Source organism: Euphorbia lathyris, chromosome 1 (genome assembly GCF_963576675.1).
Source record: "Euphorbia lathyris chromosome 1, ddEupLath1.1, whole genome shotgun sequence".
In the NCBI taxonomy this organism is placed as follows: domain Eukaryota; kingdom Viridiplantae; phylum Streptophyta; class Magnoliopsida; order Malpighiales; family Euphorbiaceae; genus Euphorbia; species Euphorbia lathyris.
Genome location: NC_088910.1, coordinates 39,855,209 through 39,869,190, shown reverse-complemented (window position 1 = coordinate 39,869,190; position 13,982 = coordinate 39,855,209).

The following is a 13,982-nucleotide window of genomic DNA, read 5'->3' as shown; positions in this document are numbered from 1 at the left end:
CATAATACTAGTAATATATGAATATTGAGAATGAGTTGACTTTTTAAAGAATCATTTTGCAACAAATACATGATTTAAAAGCAAAAACATGGTGATAACATCCAAAATGTTACCCAAGGAGTAACATTGTAATTAATACAAATAACAGAGGAGTCGCCAATACCATAACCAGCCACATGTAATAATGTAGAGATACGCTAAACACATGCACCAGGATCCACAAAGGATGATATGCCCAAAGATTTGGATACCTCACAGAGGTGATCCATGATCCGCCATCATATTTTATGGTGGTTACGATAATAGTAGAGGACATAACTGAATAAACGTCTTTTATAAATGAAGACAATTACATAGCTATTCAAAGGATCTTATAGTGTTATAATAGGTTTTTGTTCTTATATACGAGATAACCATCTAGTTTGATGGTCAAAAAGACTTGTTATAGTATGTCTATGATCTACAGGCCTTAGGATGACTTTAGAGGGCCCATTACCGAAGTCAGATGGACCTATAAGATCGCATGAAAGAACGTTTAGCTAAAATAAATATACAAAGATTGTTTGGAGATAAACATAACGATCATGTGTATTCCAAATTAATTGGTGTTGATAGGCTCACGTTAAAAAGTTGATTTTAATTGGATTAAATTCTAGCACAAATTCAAGTCCATCATTGAGGATTTCGACACTATGGTTTTAAATATCTTATAAGATATTATTTATATAAGAATATAGTTTAGTCTTGATTTAACTTAGAATTAAAATCAAAATAAATCAAAAGATATTAGGAAAGATTTTATTTGTTTTTAATTAAAGAGAAAAATGAATAAAATCAAACCCTACCCCCCTAAATCCACAAATAACATCTATAATATTTACTAATAACTTATATTGTCCTTATCTTTTTAAAGTTTTTTAATTTGTTAATGGGTGGTAGGATGATATTACTTTATTTCATTTGTTATATAATTCTTATATTTTTAAAACCCTATAATTTAACTAATTAATTATGAAAAGTATCACCGAAATATTCCCTAATTAAAAAAAAGAAAAATGGGATACTTCGTAGCCGTATCCCGTTGTATCCCCATCATATCCCCGTCCTCGGAATATCGGGTATGCGTACGTTGACCTCTTAGAAGTATCGGTGCGTCACATGTATCTATATGTTACGTCTTTCTATTATGCAAGTTATACACTTAATTTATTTGTTGTCTCTTATACTTGGTTATTTGAATGCAATTAAATTTCTTATATATTAAGAAAATTCTAAGAATGAAAATTTGAATAGTCAAATAAATTTGTGATTTCGCTGCCATCCTGAAAACTTAATTTATTTGTCAAAAAAATAATAATTAATGTTAAAATAAAAAGAAAAAAGAAAAAAAGAAAAGAAAGTTGAATTTGAAGAATTAACTTAACATGCAATGCAATGTTAACTGCCAAATGTTTTCCTTTAGATTAATCAAGCGTGGTCTGCTCCATTACCAAATAAAAGATTTTTGCACAACACCCTCAATTTTGATGATGTGAATAGGGATAATTTTGTCCAAAATATTTTTTCATCATTTTTTACTTTTCAAAAGCTAAAGTTAAATTTTTAAATATTTTTCTCTTTTTTCTCTCGCCTTGTCTCCCCATTCTTATTCTTTTTCTTCTTCCTTCAATTACGAAATTTCCAAAAATCTGAAAATAAAATCCCTAATCCAATAAATTACTTACCTAAAATTTATCATTGAATTGAAATTGAAATCCGTAATACAGTGAACTAATCCATAACCTTCGTATCTCATATCCTATTGTAGAGACATAGTCACAATCTTTAACTTGTTAGTTCGTTATTCGCAATCGCAGTCAAAGATTTATGATGGGTTCCTTTTGTTCCCTGATTTCTATTTCGTCTCTGTCCAGTGCAACATGATGGAAAGTAGTGGAGTTTAGATTTTGAATAAGTGAAACAACTTGTTTTGCTATTTTTTTATTTAAAAAGAGAGTTGAGATGAGCGCTTCTTCTCACCTGTAAAATTATTGTTGTTGTGAGTTGAGATAATCATTGTTTGATTTACATTATTTTTGTGGCTCATCTGAGAATATGACATAACTCGGGAGTTTTGTTTATAACGATGATGCTTTCTTTATCAAAGAAGTATGTTCAAGTTCATGATGGGTCATCTAGCATTTTACAGTTTGGCTGCAAAATTTTGTTTTCCTTTATAAGACTTACTTATATTAGAGATTAATTTACTCGATTATGGATTTAATTTTTGGAAATTTTGTAATTGAAGAAGAAGAACAAGAAAAAGAATAAGAGACATAAAATTATTTAAAAAATTAATTTTAATCTTTGAAAAGTAAAAAACATGGTTGAATTTTTTTAACATAATTTGTCAAACCCGACCCAAAATAAGATCAGATAAGACGGTGAGACATTACCACTGACTTATTATATAAACCAGTAGCAATATCTCTCAATTAAGGAGAAAAATCAAATCAAAAACCAAATTCTGGTTTAAAGCTAAAATGAATAACATATATCGTTTCCAGCTTAACTTTTTCATACGGAGTCCGATTAAGGCGATTCAAAAACCCCTGGAAACATAAGATAAAAATAAAGAACTTTCATTTAGGACTCCATGACAGATTCGGCCTATATCTGGTCGAAAAATGCATCACAAGATTCAGGTATGAATCTGATCTTCCAGCAGCACCTATATAGACCATTCTCTATATCACTAGCTCAAAGTTATGACTTAATCATAACCGATATCACACTATTCCATAAGTTCTCAACTCCAGCTAATTATAGATATACCAGTAGATAATACAAACCAAACAAAAGGACACTGCCAAAAACAAGTTATACAAGTGTCCGTATACTATCCACATATATGTACATGAACAAAATGGATGCAATACCCTAGAGACGACTTGCACCTCGTAGCTGTAACCGAACCTCGCCCTAGGATCGAGTACCCCTCTCGGTACCTTGCACTTCCTCGCCTAAAACAAAACAATAAAAACATTTGGAAAACATGAGATAAAAATCTCAATAAGAAACTATCAGCTATAAAAATCAACTTTACTTAATATAACTACATATATATACATTTATAAAGGCTTTAATCAAAACCTTGTAAAATATACTCAAAACTAAAGTTCGTAATAGGATCAAAGTATTAAACCAAAAACCAAAAATATATAATCTTGTATCCATTCTTGAGTTCATCCCCTTATAATTCAAATCACAATTCACAACATATACGAGACGTCTCTTAACATTGCCTATCCCATATGGTCTTACCCAACACTTCTCTGCCATACCCAATAGGTCTTCAGACAGTGTACACAGACCATATTTCTCACTAAATATGGTCTTTGAAAATTAAATCCACCATACCGGACTACTCTCAATGGATACCAAACATTTAATTCCATATATATATATAGATTGAAACCAAAAACATATATGTGTATATGTATATACTTCACTTATACTTCACTTGATCATAATCAAGCTCACAAGTGTTCAATTCTCCAAAATATCAATCCTTAATCACATAAAATTCCAAAGTTAATCAATCAACGAAAACCTCAGATCGACATAACCAAGTAAAATCTGTAATTCATATATAAACATAGTCAATAGTTCATTTGAACTATAATTTCACAATAAAAAGTAAGATTGTGAAAAACCTCAATTTTACAAAATTCCGGCATAACCCTAAAATATCAATTTCTGGAAATTCTTTGATTATATATATATATATATATATATATATATATATATCTATATACATAAAACTCAAAATATAGTTGATAGTTACTTACCTTAGCTATGAATTGAAGAAAATACACCCGTTCAATTCTCCGCTAAATCAGTCTAAGACGTTTCCCCTCCAAACACTTCCGAAATTCAGAAACTCTTCGATTAGGATTTAGATCTATGCCTAAGGATGCTATAGTTTAAGTTTCAAGTGATTTGGACGGTCGAATCTCCGTAAATCAAAGAAACGGTGGAGAAACGGTCGAAGAACGGTGAATTTGCAGAAGAAGAAGAAAAGGAAAAAGAAAAGATAATGGTGGTCGTCGTATCCTCTGGAACATTTGGATACATATATCAAATTTGGCAAATATCTCTTTTGGTCCTCCATCTTTATATAATCTTTTAAGAATTACCCGAAACTTTTAATTTACACCTAAACCCATCGAATTAACTCCAAATTTTTCCTATAATACCACATAAAAATCACATACCCCATAATTATAATATATATTAATATCTAGATATAAATTCTAGAAATTTGGACACGGACGTGACAATCCTCTCCACCTTAAGAAATTTCATCCACGAAATTGTACTTACCCGTCTAGGTGAATAAATGGGGATATTGTTGTCTCATATTCTCCTCTCTTTCCCAGGTTGCTTCCTCACGAGAGTGTCTGTGCCACATGACTTTAACAAGTGATATGGTTTTGTTCCTGAGGACTTTCTGTTCTCTAGCTAGGATAGCTACTGGTTCCTCTTTATAGGACAAGTCTTCAAACAATTCAATTGGCTGCTCTTGAATGATGTGATTCGGATCACTCCTATACCTCCGTAGCATTGAAACATGGAATACATCATGTATATTAGAGAGATTCCAAGGTAATTGTAATCGATATGCAACTGGTCCAACTCTTTCCACAACTTCATATGGACCAATGAATCTAGGACTCAACTTCCCTTTCTTGCCAAATCGAAGTAAACCCTTCCACGGTGATACTTTCAGAAATACTTTGTTGTATATGTATATACTTCACTTATACTTAACTTGATCATAATCAAGCTCACAAGTGTTCAATTCTCCAAAATATCAATCCTTAATCACATAAAATTCCAAAGTTAATCAATCAAAGAAAACCTCAGATCGACATAACCAAGTAAAATCTGTAATTCATATATAAACATAGTCAATAGTTCATTTGAACTATAATTTCACAATAAAAAGTAAGATTGTGAAAAACCTCAATTTTACAAAATTCCGGCATAACCCTAAAATATCAATTTCTGGAAATTCTTTGATTATATATATATCTATATACATAAAACTCAAAATATAGTTGATAGTTACTTACCTTAGCTATGAATTGAAGAAAATACACCCGTTCAATTCTCCGCTAAATCAGTCTAAGACGTTTCCCCTCCAAACACTTCCGAAATTCAGAAACTCTTCGATTAGGATTTAGATCTATGCCTAAGGATGCTATAGTTTAAGTTTCAAGTGATTTGGACGGTCGAATCTCCGTAAATCAAAGAAACGGTGGAGAAACGGTCGAAGAACGGTGAATTTGCAGAAGAAGAAGAAAAGGAAAAAGAAAAGATAATGGTGGTCGTCGTATCCTCTGGAACATTTGGATACATATATCAAATTTGGCAAATATCTCTTTTGGTCCTCCATCTTTATATAATCTTTTAAGAATTACCCGAAACTTTTAATTTACACCTAAACCCATCGAATTAACTCCAAATTTTTCCTATAATACCACATAAAAATCACATACCCCATAAATATAATATATATTAATATCTAGATATAAATTCTAGAAATTTGGACACGGACGTGACATAATTGCGTCTTGCCACGTCATCAAAACGAATGGTGTTAGAAAAAAGTTATTTATTTTCTAATGGAACAAATTATATAGATGTTTTTGCTTCGAAAAATACCATAAGAATAAGAGAGATAAAATTATTTAAAAAATTAATTTTAACCTTTGAAAAGTAAAAAAATGGTTGAATTTTTTTTTTGAACATAATTGCGTCTTGTCATGTCATCAAAATGAATGGTGTTAGAAAAAAAACATTTATTTGCTAATAGAGCAAATTATATAGATGTTTTTGCTTCGAAAACTACCATAAGAATCAATATGCACAAATGTGAAATCACATAAGTTTTTTTTAACTAATCCTAGATAATAAAACTAATCTATTTATTTTTCTTGTACCTCCACTATTTAGATGTGATATGTCGTCGCACTTTCTATATACCTTCAGAGCCGAGCTTGCCAATAAAATACAATATTATCAAATGTGGTATACAAATTTATTTTAACACACTTCTCCTAATTTGTTTTGGGATATATAATTCTAAAATATGAAAATATATTTTAGTATTACAATTACTTATAATAAGATGACATTAAATAAATTTAAAATAAAAATAACACAATAGTACAAATTCCATTAAACAAAATCAAGCGTAACACATTGTTGTTTTTCCTTTCTAGAAATCTAGAATTATTAAATTTTCAAAATAATAGTGCACACACTAAAAATTATAAAAATATATAGTCGTATATTATTCATATGGTTATACTTTAACTAGCATCATCGAAAAAGAAAAACATAAATGTTATACTTTATAGTTGAAAAAAATATATCTGTTGTAACGTGACTATTGTAAAATATCTGTTATTTTGTCTTATGGTGAATAGAAGCCAATTTAAATAAGCCACATGATAAGGGTTTTGCTTCAAGAACTCTTTTACAATAAAACTCTTTTTTAATAAATAAGACTTGTTTGTGTCTTATTCACATGCTTTATGATAAAAGGCTTTTACTTTAACAAATGTATTTCCTTTGCAAGACTCTTATATTGAGTATTTTCTCTTTATTGAGACTTTTATTTTTTGTCTTTAATCCTTGCATGTCGTTTCTTCAATTGGACTGTAGGAAATCTCCTATGTCTTCATTCTTCTTTATTGTAATAGAATAGGAGTGTCCATGTAATAGTTCTTTTATACATTATAAGTAATGTATTAATTTTTTATTTTCATACGTAGAATAATAAGAAAAATTGAGTGGCCGCATGTTAAAAAAGTGTAAAGTTCAGTAGTCATACCGTTAAGAATTAAAGTTCAGTGGCTACAATGTTAAAATGGATAAAGTTGAGTGGCCATGGGTGCAATTTACCCATTTCTTATATATTAAGAAAAATCTAAGAATGAAAATTTGAATAGTCAAATAAATTTGTGATTCAATTTACTTGTCTAAAAAAAGATTAATATTAAAATTAAAAAAAAAGAAAAAAAAGAAAAGAATTAACTTAATATGCAATGCAATGAGGTATAAAGTGTGGGACCCATGCATTTATGAGAGAATCCACACAGATAATACTACTAAAAACTAGTATCTGAAAAAAGCTTTGATGATTCTTTTATTCAACACACTTTGATTTTTCATCTGTTCTTTTAGGAAATAATAAAAATCTTATAAAATCTTCTTTGTAATGAAATCCCATTCAGACTCTCCCTCATAATGCACCTATACATATAAATTACTGCTTTCAATGTATTTTCAAAATTTAAATTAACATTACACAGTAAAACAATGCAAAACAACACCTGGCTATTCCCAGATATCATCAAATCCTGAATATCACAAATCCATTAGATCCAGATTCATTACCATTTCCTTAGAGGTTAAAAAATCCATTAGGCTTCTCCATTGAAGCCTTCAAAAATGTTATATTCTAAATGTAACCAGTAAACTGCAATATCAATCTTGATCAAAATTAATGTTTAACCTTAACTAACGGTACATTCTATGATTAGTTTGTTTTTGACAAAGTAACTATTACTTTGTTTATTTTCACCATTGAATTAATTTGACACTTCATCATCCACTGGTGAAAACAAATAAAGTAAGCATAGCCCCTACCTTAACTTTAATATTCAATATTATAATTTACAATTTAGATTTTAACAATTCTTACACGTAATTTAGGACAAATTCAAAAAACTGAGATATTAATTCTTTTTTTTGAATAAAATTTGAACTCGATTAATAAACTATAATTCGAATTTAAACGAACTAAATTTTATCTCTAGAAATATATTATGAGTAAACATTCATAATAAGTTAAAATTATACTTTTAATTTTGATGAATTATATTTTGAATATAATATGACATTTCATATAGATATTCATCAAAATACGATAAATCGATTCTAAAAGCATAATTTTCTTAATAAATTATCCCTGAGATAAAATAATATATTATTGAAAAAAAACCTCACACAAAATGGGTATCCACAGTTGTTACGTCTTTCTATTATATTTTTCTATTAGAACTTTTGGGGTGTCGTGCTTCCATGGGAACAACACGCTCCTCCAATAAGAAACATTCACGCATAAAATTCCTCCATTATTGCGTTCACACTAATCCTTGATTTTTATCTCAAACGATCTAGTATCTTCGTTGCCATCAGAAGCAAACTCTTTACACTTATATAAGGCCATTGGCCTGTTGCGAAATGAGTACTTTTGTTCCTTTGAGAGTCACCTATTTGGATCTCCGTGAGTTGACCTTGAGCTCCCAGCGCATATTTAGGGGATATTCATTTGGTTGTTATTATATATATTAGCCTACAACACTATTAGCCTCATGATCTATACAAAATGTGTTGGTTTTTACTCTAATTTATTTTCTTTTTCGTTAGCTTTTTTTATCAAGACTAATACAATATTAATTAAACTATTAAAATAATTAATTTATCATTAATATTTCTTTTCTTTTTTTTGGTAAGAATTAATATTTCTTTTCTAAATCTCTACTCTTTAAATCTCTAAATCTTTCAAACCATAATTGGTTTTGTTATATTTAAGCCTAATACATCACCAACTCCCTGAATTTGTCCATAATAGTAGATTGGCTCTTTAAACTTTGCAAGTGTCTCACCAGCTCATTGAACTTGATTATTCCGTATCACCAACTCTCTGAACTTGTCCATAAAAGTATATTAACTTCTTGAACTTTATAAGTGTCTCACCAACTCTCTAATCTTGCTTATTCCGTAACAACTAAAAATAAAAACCTACTAAACATAAATTCTAAAACAGGGCTAGCCCTGGCCTAGGGCCCAAAGGAGCCCAAATTTAATATTAGATATACATATAATATGTTGCAAAAAACAATTGATGCTAAAATTAAAGAAGTGTCCCAGTGGTTAGAGCATACCATTTTTGCTGAATGATCCTATGTTCCATTCTTTGTAGAGGTAAAAAAAATTATGCAAATATTAAAAATAGGAAAGAAGCAAAATTTTTTTAAAAAAAACATTTATACGAATAATAAAAATAGGAAAATTTAAATAGGTCTTGTGTTCGATTCTCCTTGAGAGCAATTTTTTTTTTCAAAAAACACATTTATACAAATATTAAAAATAGAAAAATTTAAATAAAAATTCACTATTTTTTTGAAATGGAATTGCATTAATGAGCCTCAATCGGGCAATAAGTTAAGATTATATTATTTGCAAAACTCGGTATGCTATTGTAAAAATGAGGACAAGTCCCTAAGCGGGAGTGACGAGCGAAGGTGTGAGTTAGCTTGTTGGCTTGTCTCGGGATGAACTTGACTGAGTAACAGTCATGTTGGGCAAGGATGGAATGAGATTTCTAATATCTCCAAATTCTGTAATGTCTTCCATTCCGTAGTTGATACTGTCGGCTACTGTTTTTGCATCGGTTCTGAATGAGACTCTATTGTTCCCTCTATTTATCATCCACTCCATTGATTTTAGAAGCGCCAGGCCTTCACTTTCTGCGACTGTGATTGTGCCATGAATAGTTTCCGTTCTTCCAGCAACGAAGACACTATTATGATTCTGCAAAGCCGCACCAGTACTAGTAGAGCCTTCCGGTGAGAAGATAGCTGCATCGATATCACAGGCCAGGTAATCACACGGAGGCGGGTGCCATCGTTGACACCGGGGATTCGTGTTTGAGCTTGCTGATCTCGCATGTTTCTTGAGTAACTGCGCTTGATTCCAATCGAACAGAACCGTTCGAGCTCTAAAGATAATATCCATCATTGCGGTGGGGATGTTAGCCCAAAGCTTGTCATTTTTGGACTTCCACAGGCTCCAAGACAAGACATCGATAAGGGCCGTCTGCGATTTCGGGGTACCTGCCAACATATTCAAGAAACTCAAACCAAAATCAGCATGTAAATTTGCAGCATTCTGCATAACGTGTTCTAGGCCACATTCCTTCCATAAATTCAGCGCCTGCGGACATGAAATAAAGATGTGGTGCAGCTGTTCGTTCTCAACGCCACAATGAACACATACATTCTGTAACTCCATTCCTCTTTGAGCTAGGTTATCTTTCGTAGGGAGTAAATTATGAAACAAACTCCACCTAAAAAACCAGACTTTCCAGGGAAATCGCAGTTGCCAGATCATGTTCCAATCTCCCGGAAGGAACTGATTCGATGAGGTCTCCAACAAAGCAGCCAGCCGGTAAGCCTACTTAACTGGATAAATTCCTCTATTTTCCATATTCCATAGAAGCTTATCTGAACCAACAAACGGGGGAACCACAATCCTTCCAATAGCCGTAATATCTCGAGGTGTAAACAATTCATCCAGCAGCTCAAAATCCCATTCAACTGAATTTGGGATAAATAAATCACAAACCTTTAAACCTTCGAGTTCAGAAATCATAGGGGTGGATAACCGTAGATTGTTATCTTCACGAAGCCATGGATCATTCCATGCATTGATGGATTTACCATCTCCAATCTTCCACCGGATGCCATTCTGCAACACTAACTGGGAACACCAAATACTCCTCCATATGTAACTAGGTGAATGGCCCAGACGTGCCTTCAAGAAATCCCTTTTAGGATAATATTTAACTTTGAAGATTCTACTGGTAAGAGAGTTGGGCTCCGAGAGGAGTCACCAACCTTGTTTTCCCAACATGGCCAGGTTAAATGCATTGAAATTCTAGAAATTGAGACCACCAAAACGGGTGGGGATGCATAGCCTATCCCATGACAGCCAATTCAAGCTTCGTGTACCTAGGCCTTTATTACCCCACTAGAAGGAATTTAACATTCTCTGTAATTCATCAATGGTAGAAACATTCAATAGAAATACACTCATGAAATATATAGGGATAGCCTGACCTGCTGAGCGTATTAGAGTAGTTTTTCCTGCTTTAGATAAAGTTCTACCTCTCCATTTCTGTAATTTTTGCCACAATCAATCTTTAAACTGAGAGAAAATCGTCTTTTTTTCCTGCCTACCAAAGAGGGTAAACCCATATATTTACCCGTGATTATGGAATTTGACACCCCCAAAATGCTCGATATTGCCGTTGACAATTCCGGAGCTACATTGTTGCTGCATAGAAGTCCAGATTTGTCAAAATTGATAGCCTGACCCGAAGCTTTCTCATAAGTAAGGATAAGTTGCTTTAGTTCACAGCTTTCTTGAATATCAGCCCTGAAAAACAGAAATGCGTCATCGGCAAATAGGAGGTGAGAGATAGAGGGCGCCCCTCTACCGAATCTGAAATCATGCACTAGACCCCGCCTCTCTACGTCAAAAAGTATAGCTGATAAGCCCTCCACATAGAGTAAGAAAAGGTACGGTGATAGGGGATCTCCTTGTCTGATACCCCGTTCCGGTTTGACTAGACCCACCAATAATTATGTCAAACTAATAAAGTTATTATTTTTAATATATTTTAAGGATTGAGGTTTATAAACTAATGATCTAAATATATTTATTAAGATTAGGTTTTAAAGAATCCAAATAATTAATATTTTATACTTAAAAGAGGTTCAATAGATTTTTTGAATATAGATTGAGAGTTAATTTAAGAACTAAACATATATTTGGCCTCTGTTGTATCCAAAATTTTGTCATATAATTTGGTAACATTTACTCCTGAAGTATTTCCATAAGTGACACTTAACCTATTTTGGATGGAAAAACAATCGATTTGTTAAATTTTTTTTACCACACGACACAATTTTTGACACGTGATATATACACGTGGCAATTGATTTAATTTTTTTTTCATGTATTAAGTTTATATAGAAAAAAAATGGCAAAAATTTAACATATCGTTAGTTTTTTATCCAAAATTTTAATTAAATTTCACATTAGCCAAATGACAAAATTTTGAATACCACATTAGCCAAATAGGGGTTTAATCCATAATTTAAAGAAATTATGAAACATCCTTTTGATTTTGGATAAACAATTGTATTTAGTGAACGTAATAGTACGTATTATATAATTATTATTGAAATATTTTTTTTGTTTATCATATATTGAAATATATTTTAAACTTTTTTACTTAAAATATTTTTATTAAAGGGACCTTTATTTATTATTTCGCCTCCATAAATTATCAGACTAGCCCTGTTCTAAAACTACATCTTCATCTATTTGAGAGGTAATTTTTTCACTGCTCATACCTTTCAACCTATTATAAGAGTTAGTGTTCCAGGTTTGAGAGATCGAATGGATGAAGATTAAGAGTTAGCATTATGGTTTTTGTATTTAGTTGTTACCGAATAAGCAAGTTTAAGGAGTTGATGAGACACTTATAAATTCAGGAAGTTAATCTACTTTTGTGAAAAAGTTTAGGAATTTGATGATATGGAATAATCAACTTCAAGGAGCTGGTGAGACACTTACAAAGTTTAGAGAGCCAATCTACTATTGTGAACAAATTCAAGGATCTAGTAATATATTAGGCCTTATATTTAATGTTCGAGTTTAATGGAAAGCGAAAATTTTCCACTTATAATAAGGACAATTGATGAAAAGAAGAATTACAGTTAAAACATTCACACACGATAGGACAAAATATCTGATCAATTCTGACAGCTAATTACATTTAAAGGACTAACACGTGCATGAAGGACAAACATCCAAAACTAATTGCATATGAAATGCTCAGAATAAAAAGGATAAGGTAACAAAAATAGGTTTATGGTTTTGAAGTTTAGTCTTTACATATAAAATATAAAATAGCATCAATAAAAGTTTAACATTTTAAAAAACGTACCAATTAAAGCATCGATAACGGACCGTAACACATCATTCATATTAGGAGTGCACGTGGTCGGTTAACCAGTCCATTAAGGTTAATTCGATCGGTTAACCATTTTATTGGTTTTTTGAAAACACTAAACATACACTAGTCCACTAAATTCGGTTAACCACTAATCGACTAACCAATTATTTTGGTCGGTTAACCTTTTATTTCGGTTTCTAACCATTAGTAAATAAAAATAAAAATAATAAAAAAGTTATAATTTTTATTGTGAGTGGAATAGCGGGTCAATGACGAGTTGAATAGGGAGATGTGCGTTCATTATGTACATGTAGACTATGGATTGGATACTGCATTTTCCCCTTAAAGCAACTCTTTAAGGCATCAAATTACAATGTTTTTTGGACCAGAATTCTTATCCTCCGTGCTTTACCAACTAAGCATTATCCAGATATTTTTTTTTATCTTAATGGAGGGGACGAAACCCCAGAGCACAACAAAAAATAAGCTAAGTGATACTAGTCATCCTAGGAAGACAAGTACCAAAAATATCAGAAAATAAGATATCCAGGATGCCTGCAGGGGGCAACTCACACTCGTGAAGACCCAGGGGTAAACTTCCTGCGTAATTCACCATCCAGTCCGCGGCACGGTTACCTTCACGGAGAACATATATTAATTTCACTTATTATCTACTTTGTGACAAATTTGATAGTACGACGACATTTGAGTTGAAATATTCCATCGTTGAGTCTTGGATCAATAGCAAAAATTTAATAAATATGTATTTATTTTAAGTGCGATAATATATAAATATGTATAAATATAGTTATAAATAAATATATTTTTATATATTTAATTGAATTCGGTCGATTTCGGTTAACCGCTGTTTTTAGAATATGAAAACCGTAACTATAACCATTAACCACTATTTTTAAAATTAAAAATCGTAAACTAGTCCACCAGTTTCGGTTAACCTTGTTTTCGGTTTGGTTTCAGTTTTGCGGATTTTTGTGTGCTCCCCTAATTCATATTACTTTGTTAAGTTCTAATTTTTCTCTCCACATACAATTGACAAAACTTAACGGAGTAATATGAATAACGTGTCACATTTCGTTATCGAGGCTTATATTGATAT